This window comes from Trichosurus vulpecula, chromosome 2, assembly GCF_011100635.1.
Source record: "Trichosurus vulpecula isolate mTriVul1 chromosome 2, mTriVul1.pri, whole genome shotgun sequence".
NCBI lineage: Eukaryota > Metazoa > Chordata > Mammalia > Diprotodontia > Phalangeridae > Trichosurus > Trichosurus vulpecula.
This window is the reverse complement of record NC_050574.1, coordinates 37925789-37950967: the sequence shown is the minus strand read 5'-3', so window position 1 is coordinate 37950967 and position 25179 is coordinate 37925789. Positions and strand designations below refer to the sequence as shown.

At 50.1% G+C, this 25179-nt stretch overlaps 1 protein-coding gene across 3 annotated transcripts in view; it reads left to right on the top strand.

Moving 5' to 3' along the window:
- The window catches only part of BICRA (BRD4 interacting chromatin remodeling complex associated protein), a 67201-nt gene that overhangs the window by 20207 nt on the left and 21815 nt on the right, over window positions 1–25179 (top strand). For all 3 annotated transcript variants that reach the window (XM_036742455.1, XM_036742457.1, XM_036742456.1), the window contains exon 2: window positions 23971–24072. The gene's annotated coding sequence lies outside the window, so the exon portion shown is untranslated. The remainder of the gene's footprint in view (window positions 1–23970; window positions 24073–25179) is intronic.

Below are 25179 nucleotides of genomic sequence, written 5' to 3'. Positions count from 1 at the left end.
GGTCCATTAATAATAATAAATTAATAGTGATAGCATTTGTATGGTGCTTCAAAGTTTTCACAGCACATTACATATATCTCATTTGATCCTGACAACAATCTTGGGGGTAGGTGTTATTGTTAGCCTCTCTAAGATGGGAGCGATTTTAAGTGACTCGTCCAAGGTCACACAACAGTAAGTGTCTGAAGCTGGATTTGAACTTGGGTCTTCCAGACTCCAGGCCCAGCATGCTCTCTATCCACTGTGCTATCTAGCTGCTATTAAAATAGGTCCCCTGTCTGCCACCTACTTGGTCTCAGATAAATCACTTCCTCTTTCTGTAAAATTAAGAGAGTGGCCTGGATGCTCTTTATTGTTAGTTCCGGTTCTAAATCCTATGAATGGTAAACTTTACCAACTTGTGCTAACCTCGTGGCTATGTCCTAACCTCCCTGAAGGCAGGACCAAGGCCCAGCTGGAGTGCCCGAAGTGCCAGGCACCCAGCCTACCTCAGCATGGATAGGCAGGAAATATGTATTGAATTTTTTGGTCTTTCTTTGTATCTGCAGTGCTTGGCACAGTGTAGGTGTTTAATAAATCCTAAGTGACTGACAGATGTCTGCCAGTCGCCTCCTAGGTGACAGATCTCTAATAGGTCTTCGAGGTGCACCTGGGGATATTTGGGAGTTGTAGAATAGATCATTCTGGCCTACTTGGGGGAGAAGAGGTGGTGGTTTGGAGCAGTGGAAACCAACTTTGCAGGATCTGACTCTGGGTAGAACAGAAATGGCCAGCTCCCCTGTTTGGGGGGTCAGAGCCAGGAGCTGAGTGCTTGGAGCTAGGGTTTGAGTGGAGGAGACAAGAGGGCATTCCAGGTGTGCAAACGCATGGTGGGAAGAGATCAGCCTGGCCTGGGGAAAGAGACTAGGCCAGCTTGGCTAGAGTGGAAGGGTGAATTAGTAACTGTGGTGTGAGAGGCAGTGTGGCCCAGTGAGGAGAGATGATCAGACCTGGAGCCAGGAGAACCTAGTCCCACCTTGGACGCTGTTGCCTGTGTGTGGGCTTTGGCGTGTCCCAGGTAGCTCTCCCAAGTTACAGAGGAAGTAGCTGTCTGCATTGGCAGAGAGAACTTCCCTCCCTGAGTGTTCTCCAGCTCCTGCAGAGGAGGGGGAGATTTACTCTGAACTTCATTAGCCACATTCAGGGTAGCATCATCCTGAATGAAGTGACAGATTCCATCCTCGTCTCTAGCAGCTCTGGCATAGGAGGCCTGTGGTTCCCACCTAGCTTTATTGTTTACTGCCTGTGGGACCTAGGTAAGGAGCATTGATTGTGAGGTAGGGGGAACCTCCAGAGTTCGTCTAGTCATTTAACCCTTTCATTTTACAAATGGGGAAACCGAGGCCCCTGGAAGGCCAGCGGCCCTCAAGGTCATATGGAGAGTGAGTAACAGCATCCGGATCTGAACACAGGTCCTCTGTCCCCCAAATCTGGGGCTCTGCATCGTTCTTATCACCACTGTTGTTCTAACTCGTTTTGGATTCAGGAGAATTCAGAGAGAAAGCATCCCGGCTGAAGCTATCCTACCGTCATTCTTTGATGTGTAATATTCGGCGGCAGACAGTCGCGCAGGTGGATCTGGTGAATGCTTTTTGTAATTGAATGAAAAATGTTGGGATGTGAACTCATTGTCTGTCTGGAGGCTCACAGACGGGGTGATGGGGATGACACGCTCCTCACCTCATTCCCACGCGGCTCTGATGTCTTCTGAGGAATTGGGTGGGGGTGGTTAATCGAACCATATCTAACTCTTTGCCCATCTCATTTGGTCCCGTGGGACCCTTGGGATAGAGGAGGACCAGAGGCTCAGAGAGGGAAAGGGACTTCTGCAGAGTCACACAGCTGGGCGAGGCATCTGCTTCCGGATGAAGCCATCTTTGCTCGTGGCGCACTGCCCCTCACTGTCTCTGCCCTGGCCTTACATCTGCTGGAGGCGCGATTTGATTGCAGCAGGACTCAGATTTCTGCCAACCTCTGAGTGGTGTCAGCTCGGGTGGCACAGTGGCTAGAGTGCTCCAGGCAGACTGGTGTTTGAATCTGATCTTGAACCCTTGCCAGCTGTGGGACCCCTTGGGCAAGTAATTTCATTCCTTTAGCCCTCAGTTTCCCCATCCCTAAAATGGGAATAATGTTACCTCCCTCCCAGAGGGGTCATGAGGATCCAGTGAGTGCGTTAACATCCGTGAGGCACTTTACGTAGTGCTAGGAAGTTCCCAAAAAGCTTTACAGATGTCGTCAAGCTCACAGTGAGCCGTAGAAATGCCAGGGATTATTAAAGTCTTATCAGTGTCTTCTGGATTTTATTTATTTTTTATGTCTTTTGTATTTAAACCTGTTTAATCTTATTAACTTAATATTAATCATGTGTATTAATATGGAAACAGTTAATGAAAACCAACAACAAAGTATCTCCTTATTAACTTATTATTAATCACATATATGAATATGGAAACAGTTAATGAAAACTGATGACAAAGTATCTCCTTTGTTAGTGCACGCAGCATTCTGCACCCTTGGCCCCCCACCTTTCTGCCGAGAGGAGGAGGCAAATGCTACTTCCTCACCAATTGGGTTACTTTTTAGTGTTGCTTTTTGTTTACATCCTTTTACTGGTTTTACTTTCTTAGCATAGGTCCATTCAGACAAGGCTTGGCCTGTTTCTCTGAATTCCTCATATACATTGTTTCTTATGGCGCAATGATTTTCCAGCCTCTTAAAAAATAAATCACCCTTGTCGGGGAGCCAAAGGAAATGGAGGGGGCAGCCGCTGCCTTCTAGAAGTGCCTGGCCTACCTTGGTTTGAAGCAGGTGGAAAACAGCATGGGATAACTTTGTAGGATCTGACTCTGGGCAGAGCAGAGATGGCCAGCTTCCCTGTTTGGGAGGTCAGAGCCAGGAGCTGAGCGCTTGGAGGTGGGTTTGAGTGGAGGAGACAAGAGGGCATTCCAGGTGTGCAAAAGCATGGTGGGGAGAGATCAGCTCAGCCTGTGGGAAAGAGGATAGGCCAGCTTGGCTAGAGTGGAGGGAAGAGAAGTGGGGCATAAGTTTGGATCTGTCTGATGGAGCCAGATTGTGAAGTTCCATAAGGAAATAGGGAGTCGTAGATGTTTCTCGAGCCAAGGAGTAATGCGACTGAAAGATGAACTTGATGGCATGTGCAGGATGGGCTCGAATTGGTAGAAACCGAAGGCTGATCTTTTAAACAGAAAGCAGAAGCTAGATGGAAACTAGATTTAAGTCCTGACTCTGCTGTTTCTCTATTAGTTTGGGACCACCGGCAAGGCATTTCAGGTTTTCTGAGTCTCATATTTGTCATTGGCTAGGCACTAGTCTCTCTGGGTTGTTATGGGGAAAGCATTTTTAAACTTAAAGTACTGTAGAGATGTGATTTATTATTATCATAAAGCTGAATACTGAACTGGAAGGTAGAAGGCCTGAGTTCACATCTCCCACCTCCATGCTTTTGCATGGGCTGTGCCCATGCTTGTAACGCCCTCCCTCTTCACCTCCTTCTCTTGGAATTCCTACCTTGTTCCAGGCTTGGCTTAAGTGTAACTATCCAGCGGCTGTCAGATTACTTTCTTCCTCCTTATCTATGTATACATGTTTCCTTCTGGAGAATGTTAGTTCCTTGAGGGCCAGCTCTCTACATATTTTGTTTGTATCTCTGATATTTTAGCACAGTGCCTGGCAAACACAGTAGGCATTTGATAAATGCTGGTTGAATTAAATGGTGGAACTGACCCAAATTGAATCTCTGCTCTGGCGCTTCTAAGCCATGTGAACTCCAGGCCAAGTCTCTCCCCTTTCTGGGCCTCATTTTCTCCAAGTGTGAAATGAAGGGCTTGAAGGCCAGCCTCAGTTCTTCCTTTGTGAAATGGGAATGATAATGAGCATCTTGCTCTTGGAGATGTTGTGAGCTTGATGTATACCATACATATGGTGTGGTAAATATATGGTACCTGTATGTAAAGCCTTTGGGGAACTTTCTAGCACTATGTAAATGGAAGTTTTTGTGATTCACTTTAGCCTGGCTTTATTGAGAATCTTCCTTGTGCTTATCTGCTCAGTCCTAGGCTCCCTGGGGAAGGCATAAGTAAACCATCAGATCCTGGGGGGGTGGACTAGCTCTACCCACTGGAAACCCATCTTCTCTCTCTCGAGAATGTATTAAGCCCCTACTATGTGTCTGGCTCTGTGTTAGGCCCTGGGGATCCAAAGATAGAAAGTAAGAGGGTGTCTGCCCAGTTTGCTTTCAGTTTGGGGGAACTACATGTACCTGAGAAATAGAAAATTCTGTATTGAGACACACACACACGTACACACTCAGTGTGTCTCCAAAGTCTTAGTGAAATTTGGAAACTTAAGACCACACTAAGACTTTTGGGATACCTTGCCTATACAAAGGAGGTTTAAAAAATAATTTTGGGAGGAGGAGAGTGACTGGGGGTGGGGATCGAGTGACCATGTTTGGGGTGGGGTAGGAGGAGAGGGATCAGGAAAAGAGGTGATATCTGACTTGAAGGAAGAAGCTAGGGATTCTGAAAGGGGGAGGGGAGGAGGGAAGGCATTCCAGGGGGAGAGAACAAGTCTGTGCAAAGGCCTGGCAGTGGGAGAAGGGGGACTGACTAGTAGTAACCTGCTTTGGCAGATGAGGGTTGAGGTGGGAGGTACCAGCGGAGCCAGAGCCCCAGTGATTCTGGGAGATAGGATGGGGGTCTTCAAATAGCAGAATAGTCTTCAGGTGGAAGAGGATTTGCACTTGAGAGCAGAATTGGGGGTGGGGCAGGGAGAGATGGGATTAGGTGGAAAGGCAGAATTAGGCCTGGAGTCTCGGGGAGGAGGGACTGCCTTCTTAATGATGCCCAGAATGGGGAAATGAAGCTGAATAATCACTGGGGCATTGGCCCCTGAGAAAAGGCTTTCCTTGGAGCCACATGTTGAGGAGGAGGGGGCCTGTGGCTGCAGAGTGCTGCATACCTTGTCCTGTAGGGATGAGGTACCTGCTGGCTTGCTTGGGTCTTTGTTGTTATGGTTTTTGTTTTGTTTTGTTACCAGGGGATGGCTCTGGGTATGGGTAGCCAGTTGGTGGGGTCTGGCCAGAAATTGCTGTGATTTAAAACAAAACATCAGCCAGACTTTAACTTAGAAGAGGTAAATAAGAAATAGCTGGTTTGTATTAGGAGGCTGTGGGTTCTTCCCCCTGCTAGGTCTTCTGTTGGAGGCCAGGTAGGCTCATTGGTTTACAGCTGGAAGGGAACCCAGAGGCCATCTGGTATTTGATGAATGAGGAAATTGAGGCCTAGAGAAGTTAAAGGAACTAAGTGGATTGTCCAAGTTCACAAGGTCTTGTCAAAGGGAGGATTTGAACCCAGCTCCTCTGGCTTCAGAGTGAGTGAGTTCACTTGTCACTGTGCCTGAGGTATTGGAGGAGAGGGTTCCCGTTCAGACCAAATGGTCACCAAGGAGGCCCCTTCCGGCCTGATGTTGTCCGATTTTGCTGGAGGAGGAATCCAGAGGCCAGAAGACAAATGGGAGGCCTTCCTGGAAAAGGCAGCAGCTCCCAGGAGAGTCCAGCTCCTCGGGTGACTCCCTCCTGTCCATTCCCTACTGCCCAAGGACTTGGTTTAAAATCTTGCCAGCCAATGGCTGTTTCTTCCAGAGGTTTGCCCACGGCCCTGGATTTTTATTAGCATCAGTGTGTTCCCAAGGGCTGATTGCTAGAAGCCTGTGTACTAGCTTGCTCACTCACTCCTTTGCAGCAAATCAGAATTGACCCTGGCAGTGAATATGAGAACCTGGGCCAGAAACCCAGAAAGAGGTTGGGCATGGCTGGTTGTGAGCCATCTGAAAAAAAAAATAAAACAAAGCACCCTGATTCACCCCAAATCCCAGGAATGGATCATCTCCAAGCCCTTGGGATCGAGAACAAGATTCTCCTTCCTACAGCATCTCTGAATGTTGCCCTCCCCAGAGCCAGAAAACCACCTTGCCAGAGTCGGGCTGTTTGGCCAGAATTGAAAAAGATGGCTCTGGTTGTTTAGAAAGTACAGAGATTCCCCCTCTCTCTCCCTCCCCCTCCTCAGGCTCCTCTCCTTCCCCCGTCCTCAGCCCCATCTCTACCCTTCCTCCCTTCTCACCTCCTTCCTGTCCTCATTTTAATGGAAGGAACTGCTCACTGATCTTGGAGCCAGAATCTGGGCCAGGCCATCTTCTCAGAGCCTTTATTTTCCTTCTCCATAAAGTGGGGGTAATCACACTTGTACTCCCTACACCATGCCTACAGGATCCTAAGATCATAGATTTTGCGTTGGGAGGGAGCTTAGGGGCCATCAAATGAGATGTAATAAGAACAGTGATAATAAATTTGCAAAGTGCTTTCTTTACGTGGTGTGGTGTCTCGTTTAATAAATGTACAATCCTCTGTGAACCTTAAAACATTACCCATATACCTATTGTTATGTCCAGCCTCCTGATTTTACACAGAGGGAAACTGAGGCACTGGGCAGCTAAGTGATTTGCACAGAGGTGTAAAACAAATAAGGCAGCTAGGTGGCACTGCGGTGGATGGAGTCAGGAAGACCTGAGTTCAAATCCTGCCTCAGACACTTACTAGCTGTATGACCCTGAGCAAGTCACTTAACCTGTTTGCCTCAGTTTGTCATCTGTAAAATGGTAATTGGACTATGACAGTTCTCACTGATATTTCTACCTTCTCCAGAGATCCCTACTGGTAGATCTGAAAAATGCCCCCTTAAATACGGCCCCTTCCTTCCCTATCCTTACAGATTTCCCCCACAATGGAAATTGAGGCAGGGACTCTCCAAGCCTGCTCATTAACCTACATGGGTCCCCCCTGCCTCCTTTTTTTCTTTTAAAGTATTTTGTTGATGTGGTCATCATTTACCCCCGCTCTCTTAGCTTTGGCCATCTGCACACAGGATTGGCTGCTTAAGGTCTCCCCTTAGACTGTGAGCAATTTGAGGGTGCAGGGCACTGTAGTCCCGCACTTAGCCTGGGCCGTGGGAAATAAGTGCTTGTTGACCAGCTGGCTCCTCTTTCCCCAGATGTTTGGGAGTCAGTGGGTCCTTAACTCTGAGGTGTCTGATAGGGAAGTGGTCATTGGGTATCCGGTCGGTCTTGAAGGGGTATGGTACTCATGCTAGTGACTCAGTACGTCTTGACCTAGAGAGAGGCAGGAAACGAACCTTGGGGTCTCCTGACTCTGAAAGGAGCTGTCCCAGGTGCCCGGAATAGCCCTTCACCTCCACCCTTCGGGTCCTCCTTCTGCTTTGACAGGAAGACTTTGCTGGTCCTGGCACTCCCAGAGCATTCCCTTGGAGGTGACTTTTTGTACACATATTATATATGTGTATTTATAGGTTGGCTCTCAAATTAGAATGGAAGCTTCTTGAAGGCAGGGACAATCTTACTTTTTTTCCTTGGCATCCTCAGCATTTGGTACCGCATCTGGCACATTTTCATTCAGTTATTTTTCAGTCATATCCAATTCTTCATGCCCCCATTTGGGATTGTCTTGGCAGAGATACAGGAGTGGTTTGCCATTTCCTTTTCCAGTTCATTTTACAGATGAGGAAACTGAGGCAAACAGGGGGAAGTGACTTGCCCAGGGTCACTCAGTCCCAGGCCCTGTGTACTACGTAGCCACCTAGCTGCCCCTGCTTTGTACATAGAGGCGCTTAATAAATGCTTGTTGCCTGGGGAAGACCAGAGAGGGCTTCCTCTCTCTGTTAATTACTGTATGTGACTAGAGGCAAACCACTTAACTTCTTAGGGGTCTAGGCTATAAGTTATAGAAAAAGAGACAGTCTACTGGTAGATGAAATCATAGGTCTGACCTCCATCTTCCCCCACCCCCAAAAAATAGTGTCTTGGGGGCAGCTGAGGCCAAGGTGCCTGCAGTCCACCCCTCCTGTGACGAGCAAGCATCAGAAGGCAATTGAAAACGGGTGAATACAGCCCAAACCCATAGTTTGGCCAACCCAGTGTAGATGCTCAGGCCACAGAAATCAGGGATGGTGGGGAATGATGGGACTTCCAGGTCCTAGGACGGGAAGGCTCTGGCATTCTCCATGAGTGTGCCCGGCTCTCTGGGCAGGGCTGCCTTGCCCGGGGTGGCTGTTTCCGTAACTGTGGAGGAAATGACATTACCAGGCATTTCTCTCCTGCTCCTGTTTTTTGCCTCCTAAATATTTGGTTTCCATTTGGGGCCCTTGTAGAATCAGAGCTGGGAGGGATCTTAGCAGCCACCTCAACTAACCCCTGGTTTTTTGTTTTTGTTTTTCAAAAATTGAGGACTTTTGCCCCTATGCCTTTTATTTTGATGTTAATGGAAATGCCCACCCTTCCCCGTCCACCTTCCTGCCCCCCTACATGGAGCCTTACCTCGGAATTTTGACGGAGCACCCAGATTGTGACTCCAGGCTGACAGTGTGTTTGCTCCTCTGAGAGGAGAAAGGTGTGCTTCGTTATCTGTTCACCAAAGTTACTGGGAGCCAATGACCTCGTGATTTAAATGATTATAGTCGTTGCATAAATTGTTTTGAGGTTTTGGGGAGTTTTTTTTTGTCTAGCCCCTTCATTTTACAGATAAAGAAACTGAGTCATAGTAGTTACCCAAAGTCACACATACTCCTTGAGCCATGACTCTCTCTGTTTAATTCTCCCCTGTTTCTCCTTTCCTTCCTTCCTCCTCCCAGAATCCTGCCCTCCATCCCCCCTTTTCCCTTCTCCCCCATCCCCTTTCCTCCTTCCTCCTCCCAGAATCCTGCCCTCCATCCCCCCTTTTCCCTTCTCCCCCTTCCTCCTCCCACTATCCTGCCCTCCATCCCCCCTTCTCCCTCCTCCCTCATTCCCTTTCCCCCTTCCTCCTCCCAGAATCCTGCCCTCCACCCCCCCTTTCCCTTCTCCCCCATCCCCCCATCTTTGTCCCTTCTTTCTCATTGCTCCCTCCCCCCCTCCCAATGTCTCTCTTGCCAGTCTGCCCCTCCCCCTCTTTCCCTTCCCTGTTCTAATCTTTTTTCTCTACTTCCAATCTGTTTTTTGCCCTCCATCCCTCACAGCCCCCTCCTCCTTTGCTCTCCTCCTTCCAGCTCAGGCTCAGGGAATGTCTGGAAATGATTTCCATGAAACTCCTTGAGACGTGGGCCAACAGGGGCCAAGGGGAGAGCGGGGAGGGGGAGTCCCCCGGGCCTGGTGCATGTTGGGGATGGGAGGGGAGAGCTCTGCCACCCCCTTGGGAGGTGACCGAGTCTGCTTGCACCCCAGATGCAGGGGCCGAGGAAAAAGGGACCTGTGGGCTGGCCCCACTCTCAGGGGGAGAGCAGGGAAAGAGGCCCCAGGCTTAGGAAGTGGGGCCGTCATTTATCTGTCAGCACTGAGGGGTGCTCTCCTTTCCTCCACCTTTCTCTGTCTCACTACTCCTGCCTTCCCTCCCTCATAGAGTCTGAGGACCTGAGTTCAAATCCTGCTTCGGACTGCAGTGTACCTTGGCAAATCACTTAATCGCCCTTAGCTTCAGGTTGTACCAGTGCAAAGGAAGCCTTTCCAGCTCTAAACTGCAGCTAGGGGCACTTTCTTTTTCTCTCTGTCTCATTTCTTTCTTCCCTTCCTCATAGCACACCCTTCCTCATAGCACACAGCTCGGGGCCTGGAGTTGGGAAGACCTGAGTTCCAGTTTGGCCTCAGGCACTTAACTGGCTGTGTGACCCTGGCCAGGTAACTTTCCTTGTGACTGCCTCTGTTTGCTCATCTGTACGGTGGGGATCATAGTAGCACCTCCCTTCCAGTGTTGTTGTGAAGCTCAAATGAGATAATAATTATAAAGTGCTCTGCAAACCTTAGCTCGACATATGCATGCCGGCTGTTTCTCTAGATCTGTGGTCTTACGACCTTCCTCCAGTCCATCCTGTGTTGTTGTTGTTGTTCAGTCATTCCAGTCCTGTCTGACCCTTTGTGGCCCCATTGGGGTTTTCTTGGCAGAGATACTGGAGGAGTTTATCATGTCCTTCTCCAGCTCATTTTGCAGATGAGGAAACTGAGGCAGACAGGGTTAAGTGACTTGCCCAGGGTCACACAGCTAGTTGTTTGCCATTTCCTTCTCCAGCTCATTTTGCAGATGAGGAAACTGAGGCAAAGTGAAGTGACTTGCCCAGGGTCACACAGTTAGGAAGTATCTGAGGCTGGATTTGAACTTGGGTCTTCCTGACTCCAGGGCCAGCACTCTGTGCACTATGGCATCCCCTAGCTGCCCAGTCCATTCTGTACCCATTGCTATACTGTCCATAAATAAGGTTATGGATAGAGATAGAGACTGAACATGTGATTTTGTTGGTTTAAGGAACTTCCAGGGGAGGAAACTCCCTCCACCAGAACAGGTTAGCTCACCTCTTCTGCAACTTAAGAGTCTTAGAGAATTTTTCAGAGCCCTGAGGAGCTGAGTCACTTTCCCAGGGTCACACAGATGTGTCAGAGCTGACTGGCTCTAAGGTCAGGTCTCCAATCACTACCGCAGATGACCAGATGTTATCTTCCTAAGATACCCCTTTTGTCCCCTGCTCACAAACATTCAAAGGTTCCCTCTCATCCTCACTTCCTCTTGTGCCTCCTTCCCAGTGGAACTCCAGTGAGGATACCCTCTGCTCTGGCCAGCAAGGACACTCTCTGCATCCTCTTCACCCTAGACACTTGCTCATCTTCTGCTACTCCATCGTTGGCCTTCCCTTCCACCTCTATGACTGGGATTTCACTCATGGCCTAGGGTCTAAGGCAGGAAGGGGCTGTAGAGGTCCTCATGTCCAACTCCCTCATTTTACAGAGGAAGAAACTGATACCCAGAAAGATGAAGATACTTGTCCAGAATCCCACAGCTAGTAAGAAGTGTCCTTGATAACACTCAACCGAGCCTTACCCTATGGATGGAATCTTAATTCAGATAACTCCCAAAGACAGACAGACAGTGTTCTAAAAGAGGTTGGAGACATTTCTCTTTGAAAAATTAATTATATGATTATAGTGTCTGCCACCACCAAATTCTGCCTAACAGGGACTTGTGAACCCAGCCCAATGCTAGGCACAATGGTGGGGGGAGACAGATGTAGAAACCTGGATTTCAGCGGCTGAGGGGGCCCCCAGTAATGTTGGGGAGATCTAGTGCTCCTATCAAGTCCACATGTGCATTTGTTGAGTGTGCTGTGTGTGCCAGGCACCGTGCCTGGTACTGAAACAGCTCCTGCCTTCAAGGAGCTTCCAGTCTTCCATCCATTAGCAAGTGATTGCTGAAAGGGGAAGGAGCAAAAGCAAGGATGGAGCCATTTCAGGGGGCTTCCTGGAGGAGGAGGTCTGCCTGGAGCCCGGAACATCAGGGCTTGTTCAGAGGGCCAACCACAAGGCTCCCTACAGGGCTCAGGGAATGAGGAGGACTCATACAGGCAGAGGGGCCAGAGGCACCCCCAAGGTGGGCAAATGAGCACCCCTGATGAGATGATGTGCTTGTGTGAGGACGCCAGCAGGTTGAGTCTCAAGGGGTTTTTTTGAGTACCCCACCCCCAAGTGGAAGGAATGCATTGAATCCTGGTCTTGAGAATGAGGAAGGGGTCGTCAGGTAGGTGGGGCAGTGGATAGAGCACAGGCCCTGGAGTCAGGAGGACCTGAGTTCAAATCCGGCCTCAGACACTTGACCCTGGGCAAGTCACTTAGCCCCAGTTGCCTCCCAAAAATAAAAAACAGAAAAATAAATTGCTATGTCTCCTCAAATTAATATCCCTTGTTTTCTGTGCAACACAAAAACATGTTCATACATACTTTAAAAAATACATATACGTACTTTAAAAAGAAGAATGAGAAAGCCCTGAGTTTGTACCCTGCTTGGATCACTTCCTTTATTGGGGATCCTGGGGGTTAGACTGGGTAGTCATTGCAGCAAGTCAGCTCTCTGATTCATCTCTAATTGATTTCCTCTCTTATTCCTCATAGCAGTGATTTCACATATTCTCTGCCTTCCTCGAGGCCCCTCCCCACGCCCCTCTTTCATCCTTTCAGCTGCTCCTTGGAGTAGCTAGGTGGCTCAGTGTGTAGAGCACCAGCCCTGGAGTCAGGAGAACCTGAGTTCAAATCCAGCTTCAGACACTGTGTGACCTTGGGCAAGTCACTAAACCCCAATTGCCTTGCCTTCCCCCCTCAAAAATAAAAAAAGAATGCACTCTTTCTCTCCTCCTTTCTTCCAGCATCCTCCAGGGAGGCCCTTCTCTCTGCCAACGCTACCTCTTCTCCCTGGGCCTCCCTTGTTCCCTCCAGGAGCTCAGGTCCTCCATCTGCCTCTGGCTTTCAGCTCCAGTCTCTTCCTAGTGACTGGTCTGTTCCCTGCTGCTTTCTACCATCCCCACACCTCCCCAGCCCTTAAACAAGACGAACCTTAACCAAACCCTGCATCTTCATGAGCTGGTTACCGTCTCATCTCTCTTCTCCTTTTCTCGGCCAGATCCCTTGAAAAATGGTCTCCATTTGCTGCCCCCCTTCTTTCCTCACTCATTCCTCCATCCTTTGCTTTTAATCTCCTCAGTTAACTTGGGACTATCCTCTTAGAAGTCGCCAAGGGTCTCTTATTTGCCAGACCTGGTGGTCTTTTCCCAGTCCTAATCCTTCTCCTGGGTTTTGAGGTGGTGCAGTGGACAGAGGACCAGAACTGGAGTCAGGAAGACTCATCTTCGTGAGTTCAAACCTGGCCTCAGACACTTCTAGCTGTGTGATCCTGGGCAAGTCACTTAACCCTGTTGGCCTCGGTGTCCTCATCTGTAAAATGAGCTGGAAAAGGAAATGGTAAAACATTCCAGTGTCTCTGCCAAGAAAACCCTATATGGGGCCATGAAGAGTTGGCCTCGACTGGAACAACAATCCTCAACCTCTTTGCTGACAACCCTCTCCTTCCTGGGTACTCTTTCCTCTCTAGGTTTTCATGGCATTTCTCTCCCCTGGTTTTTCTCAGTCCCCTTTGCTCTTCGCCATCTACCTCAGACCCTCTAACAGTAACTATGCCCCAAGGATCTGTCCTGGGCCCTCTCCTCTTCTTACTCTCTTGGTGACCTCATCAGCTCTGGTGGATTTAACTATCAACTCTTTGCAAATGATTCCCACATGTACAATTCAGACCTAGTCTCCCCTGTGTCACTGATCTTAAACTCCATCCTGTGTCACTGATCTTAAACTCAGTACATATAAAACTGAACTCCTCTTCCCCCGAAACCTTACCTGCTTTCAGACGCTCCTGCTTCTGTTGAAGGAACCACCATCGTTCCAGATTACTGGGGTTCTTGTCCCTCCAGTCTTCATTCCCTCAAGCCCACACAGCCAGTCAAGCGTCAGATCTTGCTATTGGTCCAGAGTCATCGCAGGAACATGAAAATGTCTACAGTATTTTGTACCCGTAGTCTTTGTACCTCTCCAAACAAAAGGGGTCAGTATTTCTTCCCCATAGCCCAAGACTAGTCATTACAACGATACAGCAGTGAGGGTTAATTTTAGCGTTTCTTTGGTTTACGTCATTACTGTTCTGGTTGCTTAGTGGTGTTTGACTTTTCATGACCCTATTTGGGGTTTTCTTGGCAGAGACACTGGAGTGGTTTGTCATTTCCTTCTCCAGCTCGTTTTACAGGTGAGGCAAACTGAGGGAAACGGGTTAAGTGACTTGCCCAGGGTCACACAGAGTATCCCAGGCCAGATTTAGACTCGGAGCTTCCTGACTCCAGGCGTGGTGCTGTATCCACTATGGCGCCACCTAGCTGCCTAGCATGGGCATTAGTGATTCTGAATATCATTTGACTTACTACACCCTTTATTAGTTCATGCTAGTCTTCCCATTCCTCATATCGGCCATTTCTTCCAGCACAACAGTATTGCATTGCATTCACTTACCATAGTTTGCTTAGACATTCCCCAGTCATTGGACACTTAGTCTGTTTCTAGCATTTTGCTTCTGTGACTATTGTAGTCTCTGGGGGACCCTTCTTCCTGTCTTTGCCCTTCCTGGGGGGCTGTGCCCAGCAGTGGGATCTCTGGGCCAGAGACCTGAATAATTTCATCACGTTGCCTGCGTCCTTCCAAATTGCTTCCGGAATGGCCTGACCAACTCACAGGGCTGTTCCTCCATTTTTTACAGTTGGCCAGGTGTGCAGGGCAACTAGCAGCGTTACCTTGATTTGCATCTCTCTTATTATTAGTGATTTGGAACAATCTTTCGTGTGGTTTTTGGCAGTCTGAGATTCTTCTTGAGAACACCTAAAGGTCCAGAGGATGGTGCAGGTAGGGGGACCTTAGAACCTAGAATGTCCGAGCCGCAGGGGATCTGAGACCTTATTGTCAAGACGGGTAAATGAAGCTTGTTTCTGTGCCCGGTGGTTGTGGTGGCGGCGGAGGTTGGGGTTCATTGTTTCCTGTGAATTTGCCCTTTCTCGCATTATGAGCCAACTACCTCCCCAGTGGGAGTAAACCAAGGCCCCTGTGAGGCTCCCCTGTGGCCTCTGGGGAGCTCTGGTATGGTCCTTGGGGAGGAGCAGTGTGTTATAATGAATGGGCTGCTAGACTTGGACTTAGAAAGACTTGGGTTCAGGTCCTTCAGACACTTACCAGCTTAGCTGCATGACCTTGGCCAAGTCCCATATCTTCTCTCTGTGCTCAGTAGAAGGCAAGTTTTGGAAGTCCGGCCTCTTTGTGGTTCTTTGAATGCTGGATTGTTGTTGGGGAGGCCAGGCCTGGGTGGGTTATTCGACCACATTCAGAATTTCTGGTCCCTTGAGGACTCCCTGTGAGCAGTTGGGAAAGAACAGGGGTTTCCCAGAAGGTGGCTGGGATGCAGGTACCTCTGACCTGAGGGGGTGATGGTGCATAACGCACTCATAGATGAGACACATAGAAATCCAGCATCTTCCTCTCCCCCATTCTGAAAATGGAGAAGGTTTAGATTAGGATTTCTTTTTTTAGGATGATTAATTATATGTTTAAGATGAGGTACTTGCTAGCCAGCTCACTCCCTCAGACTCACTTCCTGGGTCTCTGGAATAGGAAAATCTCAGGAGGTCACTTTCCCTGGGACAGCGTCACAGCGTTTGCACCAAGTGGCTTCCTTAGTCAGGTGGTCCCCTGGACCTGGAGCCAGCAAGGCAGAGTGGGCAGAGTCCTGGAGTTGGCATCCAAAAGCCTGGCTTCCGGTTCTGCCTGGGTGACCTTGAGCAATTCACCTGGCTCCTTTGGGACACAGTTTGCTTGCTGGTGAAGGGAGGGGTGGACTCTGACCCCAAGGTCCCTTCCAGGAATAAGGTGGGGCCTTCCAGATGCATCTCCTGCTGCTGGGGCTAGGGGCTCTGGCTTAGCTCAGGACAGTCCCACACAGATTGCTCCTGCTTCTGTGCCCTTAGAACAGGGGATGTCAGGGCTGGGAGGGGCCTGAGAACAGGGGATGTCAGAGCTGGGAGGGGCCTGAGATCAGGGAATGTCAGAGCTAGGAGGGGCCTGACAACCAGGAATGTCAGAGTTGGGGGAGGGGCCTGAGAACAGGGGATGTCAGAGCTAGGAGGGGTCTGACAACCAGGAATGTCAGAGCTGGGGGAGGGACCTGAGAACAGGGGATGTCAGAGCTAGGAGGGGTCTGACAACCAGGAATGTCAGAGCTGGGGGAGGGACCTGAGAACAGGGGATGTCAGAGCTGGGAGGGGCCTTAGAACAGGGAATGTCAGAGCTGGGAGGGGCCTGACAACCAGGAATGTCAGAACGTGGGGAGGGGCCTGAGAACAGGGAGTGTCAAAGCTAGGAGGGGCCTGACAACCAGGAATGTCAGAGCTGGGGGAGGGTTCTGAGAACAGGGGATGTCAGAGCTGGGAGGGGTCTGACAACCAGGAATGTCAGAGCTGGGGGAGGGTTCTGAGAACAGGGGATGTCAGAGCTGGGAGGGGCCTGACAACCAGGAATGTCAGAGCTGGGGGAGGGCCCTGAGAACTGGGAATGTCAGAGCTAGGAGGGGCCTGACAACCAGGAATGTCAGAGCTGGGGGAGGGCCCTGAGAACTGGGAATGTCAGCTGGGAGGGGCCTTAGAACAGGGAATCTCAGAGCTGGGAGGGGCCTTAGAACAGGGAATCTCAGAGCTGGGAGGGGCCTTAGAACAGGGAATCTCAGAACTGGGAGAGGCTTTAGAACAAAGCATAGAATGTCAGAGTGAGAAAGAATCTTAGATTGTTGAACATTAGAGCTGGGAGGGCCCTTAGGATGGAGGACAGAGACCATCCAGTGTAAAGGGCTCACTAGTGGCACCTGCTTTGACTCCCCCTTATACCCATAGGGAAATTGGTGTCTGGAGGGGAGGTCACTTGCCAGAGGTCAAGGGCATAGCTCAGCCTAGAGCCCTGGTCTCATGAGACCCTGGTGGTCTGGGCTTCTCTCCACACTATCCGGTCCACAAAGAAGATAAAAACGAATGAATTGCTGCTTCTGGAGGAGCCCTGACCATGAGAGGGTCCAGGAGGAAACATAAAACTTCTGAGCATCTCTTTTTATGGATCATAAAATACTTTAAATTGGATGCCATTGTGAGAGATGGCCCCGTCATAGAGGGTCGGAGCCAGAAGGGTCCTCAGAGGCCAGTGAAACCAGCCCAAGTCTGAGCTCTGGAGGGCCCGGCCTCTGTCCCGGAGGCGGCTCATCCCACTTCAGGACAGGGCTCTTCTCCCCGTTCTGGCCTCCGAAGCCCCTGATCCTGGGGCCCTCTCTCTGGGGTGATCTCCAGTTTATCCTGTCTCTGGCTGTCTCCCATGCTGGAAAGCCAGCTTCCAGAGGGCAAGCCCTGTCTTTGTATCCCCGCACTTAGCACAGTGCCTGGCACATAGTATGTCCTTTGTATCCCTGCACGTAGCCCAGTGCCTGGCACGTGGTAGGTCCTTCGTAAATGTTTATTGATCCACCTGACCACAAGCCTTGCAGCTTCACATAATTCTGCCCCTGGGCCAAACAGAACAAGCCTACTCAGTCTTCTGTGTGACGGAAAGTTCCTCAGATATGTGAAGGTAACCATCCTGTCCTCCCTCCCTCCTCCCTGCCCAAAGTCTCACAGGGCAGACAAGAATGTTTGATCCTGAGCTCTGGCCTGCCCCACCTGGTGGGGGGAGGGGATGAGGAGCAGGCACTTTCCCCTCTCATGGCTTCAGCTTCCTCCACTGCCCGTTAAGGAGATTGGGCCAGATGGTCTCTAAGGTCCTTTTCAGCTAATAATGTGACTGAATTTGGTGGTACCAAAGTCATAAGCAGTCAGTTTTGGGGGAGAAAGAAGCCTAGGCTGGTATTCAGAAAACCTGGACATGAGTTCTGATCTTGCCCTTGAGTTACTGTGTGACCTTGGGAAATCCCTTCCCCTCTTTGGGACTTAGTTTCCCCATCTGAAAATGAGGAAGTGAGATGAGGTAATCTTTACAAAGGGACTTCCATCCCCAGTCATTGACAACCCTTGTTCCAAGGCCCCTCCCAGCTCTGACATCCCCTGTTCCAGGGGCCCTCCCAGCTCTGACATTCCCTGTTTTAAGGGCCATCCCAGTTCTTGATATCCCCTGTTCCAAAGGCCCTCCCAGCTCTGACATTCCCTGTTCTAAGGCCCCTCCCAGCTCTGACATCCCCTGTTCTAAGGCCCCTCCCAGCTCCCTGTTCTGAGGCCTCTCCTAGCCCTGACATTCCCACCCTGGTCAAAATAGAGAGCTTTGTTTTTCTGCTGGATTTGAGCAAAGAAAGGCCCAAGGTCCTGATAATGTGACAACTTTGTTTTATCCCTGTATATGGGGATGGTTTTATCTGTTTGGTTTTGCCTTTTTTCCACACTGGGCTGAGCCAGGAGGTACTTGATTGGTCCCAGCCCCATCCTACAGCTCTGGGCTCTGGCCCTCTCCTCCCCTAGGTAAAAGACATCTGCACCTAAATTCAGCAATTCGGTTGTGATGGAGAGGCTGCCTGTGTGTACGGTATATGGAAAGGAGCTTGGACTTGGGTCAGCACACCTTGGCTTATCATCTCAGAAACTGGGGACTGGAAGGGCCATAAGGGGTCATTGAGTCATTTTCCTCCTCTCCCCCTCCCCCATTTTACAGGTGAGGAAACTGAGTCACAGAGCAGTCACTCAGCTAAGAAGTAGCCATTCACCAAACTCACTCCATGGATGCTTTCGCACCCTGGGCAAGTGACTTTGTGATCACCCTGCAACACGCTTCCCAGGCTTGGCCTTCCTTAGACATCTCGTATTTGCATTTTTTGATGACAGAATGCCCCTGGGCAGGTATTATATGTGGAGTAATGGCCCCTACATTGGCTTTGGAGTCCAGGCACCTGGATTAGAATCCAGTTCTGCTCCCTGTGCCCCCTCCCTCCCCCCTTCTCCTTATCTGCCAAATAAAAGGGTTAGATTGGGCGATTTGGAAGGTTTCTTCTAGCTCTCAATCCCATGCCTGACTTCCTGATGCTCAGTTTCTCCACCTGTGAAACAGATGTAGTGATCATTTATTTTCCCTACCAGATGGGCTTCGTGTTAATAATCAGAATCACAATGATATCTCCCATGTCCACAGTGCATTCGGGTTGATGCTGGGTGGTGCAGTGGCTAGGGAGCTGGCCTAGCAGCCAGGCAGGACCTGGTATCGAGTGCTGCCTCTGACTCAGGCCAAAGTGGTGATCTTAGGTTTAACTTAATCTCTTAGGGCTCTAGGAAGAACCTTATCAGTTGCAAGGAAGATAGATCTGCATTGGTGGAGGAATTTTCCACACCTGGGAGGTCCCTTTGTATCAGTCCCCACTTCCTCTGCTTGTGGTTGGTATGTTATCTCCCTCCATTAGACTAGAGGCTCCTTGAGGGCAGGGGCTGGTTTTTGCTCTTTTTTGTATCTCCAGTACTTAGTAGGGTGCTGGGCACACAGTAGGCGCTTCATAAATGCTTGTTGACGCACTGACGGTGGTGGTGGTCAGATGAATTCCCTCCAGCGGCTTTGGTGAGCGACACACAGGCTCTTAGAGAAAACACGCATTGATTTTTATTATTGCTTCTCTGTCTCCTTCCCCTGAGACTGGGTCAAGGAGAGTGCTGGGCACATCCCAGGATCATAGCGAATAATCCTCTCAGGCTGAATGACTTGCAGAACCCCTCCCCTAGAGTTTATGGAGGGTTGTGATCCCTATGGCCTTGTTGTTTGGGGTCGGAAAAGAGGGCTGGGTTCAGAGTCTGGATCTGGTTTTGAATCCTGACTTGGCCATCCGGGTCTCTACTTCATTATGTGTCCATTTCCAAACTGTGCCCCAGGCCTTTTCCTCCCTCCCCTCCCCCAAGTGCCAGCAGCCTTATATGCCTTGGCTACCCCCCACCCCACCCCCCTATTAGAATATGACCCTTCTTGAAGGCAGACACTGTCTTGCTTCAATTAGTGTTCCAAGTTTTTAGGGCATCGTACCCGGCATCGTGTAGTAAGTGCTTAATAAATATGCTATCGAGCAAATTTGACCTCATATACTGGCTAGCCGTGTGACCCTGGGCGGGTCATTTAACCTCTGTGTTCACCTCAATTTTCTCATCTGTAAAGTGGGGATAGTAACAGCATCTGTCTTGTAGGGTTGTTGTGAGGATCAAATGGGTAGAGTACTTAGCCTGGCACATAGTAGGTGCTTTATAAAGGCAGCTATTATTATCTATCTATATCCTATCTATTATCTATCTGTCCCTCCATCCATCATCCATCCTTCCTTCCCCTCCCTCCTTTCCAAATCTGTCAAATGAAAAGATTGGCTCGAGGATCTCTAAGATTTCTTTTCAGGGGCTTTGTTGAGATGAAGAGACCCTTGTTCAGAGGCACACTTTGTGTCATCCTCCATTGCTAGAGGACGGAGCGGCCTACCCCGGTGCATAGAGTACTGAATTTAAGTCAGGAAGCTCTGGTTCAGATCCTCCCTTTAAGAGTAGCTGTTCAGCCCCTCAGCCTTAATTTCTTAATCTGAAATGATAGCCCTCCCCCCAAATAATGGATATAAACCTCTCTAAGTGCTAACTGTAATTACTGTAGTCAGTCCACAAATAATATTAACTAACATTTCTGTAGCCCTTTGGGTTTGAGATGTGGTGGAGAGGGAGCTTGCCAGCAAGTCCTGGGTTTCAGCTTGGGCATCCAAGTGGCTGTGTGACGGCGGCCAAGTCATTTCTGTGTTCTAGGCCAGAGGCTTGGCCCCCCAGTACTCTCCGTGCCAAGTCAGATGCGTTTGGGGAACGTTTCACAAAATAACTAAACGTCCAGTAGAACATAGATCCTGGGGATGTGTGGCTTTCTAAGTCCGTGAGCGTGGGCTGGCAGGGATCCTTGCGTTCCGGTCCAGCGGCCCCGCTCCCTCCACTCGGGAAAGCCTGGGATCCTTCCTCGAAGGGGCTGCCCTGCTTTGGCAGAGGGAGCTCAGCCTCCTCCTCGGGAATCACTGGTCCAGCCTCTATCCCACTTTGTTAAGCCCTTTACATATATTGCATCATTTGTTTTCATCTTCCCAACAGCCTGGGGTGGGGGAGGGGCGCTTCTCTTCTCCCCATTTTATAGCTGAAGAAATGGAACCCAAGAGAGGTTGAGAGATTAAGGGTCACTGAGCTAGTGTCAGATTCAAACGGATGTCTTAAGGCATATGACACGCTACCCAGCACTCCACCTAGTGGCCCTCACGGGTATGGACCTCTAAAGCATTCCGTGGCAGACTGCCCCAACTGTAGACACACCCCTCCTTCCTGCGCTTTTCTGGAATCTTCCATATCCCATGCTTGCTTTCCCCGTTTGGTTTGGGGCTCTTCCCCTAGTGTCTCTCTGCCCGTGACTCCGGAGATGGAAAAGCAAGATGTATCTGATTTAAAACCTTTTTCTTCTTATTGAACCCATGACTTTCTAGTGTCCCCAGGAGCTCATCTCTTCTGGCTGGGACCCAGACACTCTGCACATCAGCCAGGAGGGTACCATGTCTGAGCTGGCCTTCACTTTCTCCTTCTGTTTGTCTGTACTTAATATGTCACTTCTTCTGTTAGACTGTTAAAGCTTGAGACCAGCCCCTGTCTTTTGCTCTTCTTCCCACCCCCAGTGCTTTGATGGAATTTTTCATAGGGCCACCCTTGAGGACCTAGAGGGCTGCGTGTGGCCTCGAGGCCTCCGGTTCCCCCACTCCTGCTGTACCTCATCATCCTCCCCTTCCTGGGAGTCTTCTTCTGGACCACCCCTTGAACATACTCAAGGTTAACCCTCGGCAGTGGTTCTCCCTGTATGAGCTGCCCGCCTTCCTTTCTTGGTGTTCTTTATGGAGCCTCTTCCTTTGTTGGTAATAGATGACAGCCATCTCCTGCTCACCCCGTGTCTCTCCTCTGTCCTCGGGGTGACTGATGGCTGAAATACATCAGAGCCTCTGATATCCTTTGATTGGCAGCCATGTCACCTCAAGAGTATATCAGTGTGGGGGACTCTTGGTATGGGGGACTCTTTCCACCAGTGCAAGTGAACCCGTCTTGGACTTGAAAGATAAGTCCAAGAGACAGGATAGTACAATGGAGGGCGCCTGGGTTTGGAGTCAGGGGACTTGTATGTGAATCCCAGCTCTACTGCTTTTGGCCTACAAGTGACTTAACCTCCTTGAGTCTTGGTTTCTTTATCACCAAAATGAGTGGGTTGTGCTCAGTGACCTGAAGTCCCTTCCAGCCCCTAGATCTATGATCTTAAGTCACTTTTGTGTCCCTGGGCCTCATTTCCCCCTTCTGTTAAATGATCATTTGGACTCAGTGGCCTCTTGGGTCCTTTTTGGCCCTAGATCTGTGGTCCTAGGAAGTTGCCTTGGGCACATTAAGTTAAACAAATCAGGTCACAGCTAGTGAGGGGTTACAGTGGACCTCGGACGTTCCTGACTTTCGCCTAGATCATTGAGTTAGAATGAGCACAGACCTCAGAGGCCATCTGACTCAGCCTCTTCCACTCTAGTGGCCCAACCTTCACTCTAGTGAGTGGAAGAGACTTGACCAAGGCCACGCGGCTGGGGTGCCATCCAGGCAAGCCCCATCTCCCTCCACTGGGAGCAGGCCTTTGTTTCTGGGAGAAGCTGGGCAGGCTTCAAAGCACCGGCTGATAGATTTGCCAAAGGCAGCTCGGCCTCTTCTCCTCCTCCCATTCTGTTCTGTCCCTCCCCGCCATCTTCAGCAGTGGGCATCGCTGATGCATATGTTGAGTCCGTAGGAGAATCCTTGGAAGGTGTTACAAGGGGAGAGCGCTCATGACCCAGTGATTGTTAGCATCTTGTGTGATCGGAGAGAGGCCAGCAGACTGCCAGCCGAGATGTTGACCGTTGTCCTGTGCTGGAAGATGCCCCCCTTGAGGGCCCAGAGGGAGGAGATTCCCCATAGGTGATGATATCTGCTGCTTTCTGGGAGATCTCTAATCACTCCAAACATGTCTCACCAACCCAAGTGGCTGAAGGGTGACTAAGATAATGCAAAGGAATATAACATAGAAAGTCTGACAACTAGCAGTGAAAATGTCATCTTCCTCTTGGCAGAAAGGTGGTGGACTATTGGAGCAAAATGGGGCATACTCCATCCTACAAGGCCAACATGTTCACTTGTTTTGCATAAATATACTGTTTTACAACATGGGATTCAGAGGTGGGAATGGGAAGGGTTAGTCATTGAGAGGTAATAGCAATATAAAAAACAGATTAATAAAATGATTTTTTAAAAGAATAGAAAAAAGAGGAAGTAAGACAATTTTTCTTGGCTGGGTTATGAAGTTCCTATATTAATGTAAAACATTACCGATGCTATTAAGAGTGATAACAAGATTTTTTTTTTAAGTCAGATTTTAGGTTTAATATACCAGACATGAGAGGCTGTGTGGAGTAGTGGTTAGTTATCTTTAAAGACAGAAGCACCTGGGTTCAAGTCCTTGCACCTGATACAGCCTGACTTATGTGACCCTGGATAAGTCATTCTTCCTCTTGGTGATCTAGGCAACTCTTAGATTGTGAGCTTTTTGAGGGAAAGAACTTACCTCTTGCCCCTTTTTGTATCTCTGGTGCTTAGCATGTTGCCTGACATGTAGTTATTCACTGACTGACTCTTAGGTTGCTGAGGAGGTGCTAACCTACATTAATAGAGTGCATTTCCTCACTTGGGAGTTACCAATATGCCAATACAATCATAGGGCCAGTCCCATAATAATAAGGATGATGATGATACTCCAAATCCATCCCTCTCCCCACGACATCACGTTTCTTTGCACATGTGTTAGCCCACTAACGTGGGTACGCTTTTAATAACACAGATGCACCCTGGCCAGTGGTTAGACTATGTGTATGTTTCATTCTCAATACTCCAAGGGTCTGCGATTTGTCAGGGAAGGTAGACCCTTCACCAGTGCTGGTTGTGGTTTCTTTGTGTGTTGGTAGACACTCTTTGGGTTGATATGGCCACCTCAGGTGGGGAGGCTGGCCGTGCGTGGCTTGGTTGGTCTCTGGGTGACAGACACGTGGTCTGTCCGTAATCAGGTCTATGCTCCCAGAGCCTGCCCAGCTTGGTCTAGTCAAGAGAACAGGCCTTGTTCTCCTCCTCAGTAAAGTCATTCCCTCTTCCAAGGCCCTCCCAGCCCTGACATCCCCTGTTCTAAGGCCCCTCCCAGCACTTACATTGTTTTCTAGGGGATCTTCTAACTCTGCCATTCTATGTACTTAATTGTTTATTGAATCAAGTTGAAAGGAAGATGAAAGGGGCCTCATGGCGGGGTTGGGGGTGGGTGGGCTGGAGGGGAGTAAGCTGAGCTGTGCCTGGTTTGTGCTGGGGGAGGGCTGGCTGGACCCACGTCTCACTTCCCTTTTTCACTCCCTCTCTCTCTGTTTCCCCATAGCTGGCCCCTCCAAGGACACTCCCCAAGTCCCCAGCTGGGGGCTCAGCATAGGCCTGGAGTGGAAACCCCTCTCCTTCCCTTCATGATTCGATAGTAGCTCAGGTAATTGGGGCAGCTGGGGGGTGGGAAGGGGACCAAGCTCAAGTCACCCCGATGCTCTCCCCACATTGGCAGGCTCTCCCCTGGTACAGATTGCAGCCCTTTTGGACCTTGTCTTCCTTTGTTATGGTCACCCATGCCTTTTCAACCCCTGGGCTGGACCAAGGCCTGCCTCTGGTCCCTCCATGTCTTCGGGTCCTGTGGCTACTTGTTCTGCCTTGGCATTCTCTTGCTGCATGGTGGGTGTGATGACCCACTTTGGGCATCCTCAGCCACCATATTTCCCCATGGGGCTCCGTGATAGGGAGGTAGCAACATCATCTTCAAGATTCGTGGTTCTCCAGGTGGGCTTCCATTAGCCTGGACCACAAAGGCTCAAGAGGAGTGCAGAGGTTTCCCAAATGGGCCCGGCCTGGTCTCTCCCTCCGGCATGACTTTGGCCAGTCGTAATGGTCAGAGATTGGGCGGAGGGGGAGGTCAGGCCGAGGGAGGCGTCTCCTTCTGAGAGAGGTTGGAGGCAGAAGACCAGGGTTCAAGGCCACATTGTGGCTCCAGGGTCAGGGGATCTGGATTCAGGTCCTGCTTCTGAGGCCTTCTACCTGTGTGAGCCTGGGCAAGTCACATGGCTCTTGTGGTCCTCAGTTTACTCATCTGTAAAATGTGAGGGTTGGCCCAGACAGCCCTGGGCTCCTTCCCAGCTCCACATCCAGGGTTCTAGAGCCCTGGGCTTCCTGCAGGCAGCTCATCTCCTCCCTCTGGGCCTCCTCCGGGTGGTGTTGCTTTGAGCCCAGGAAGAGTCAGGGTCATTCCGCCCCTCCCCCTGCCCAGCCCCGCCCACCTTTGGGGGCTCCTCCTCCCCTTCATCCCTTTGTCCCCTGTCCTGGTCCTGGTAGCTCCCGGTGATCCCCACACCCCTCTGGGACAAAGACAGAAGACACCTGTCTGTCTTTCTGCCTCAGTCTCCCTCTCCTCCTGGGAACGAGGGGGCAAAGCCACAGCCTGTGGAGAAGCCTGGGCATCCTGGCTGTGGGCAGTCTGTCTGAGCGACCGTTCCTGCGCCCCACACCTCCCAGTGCTCTCTAGAAAAGGGAGCTACAGCCGGCGCCAGGG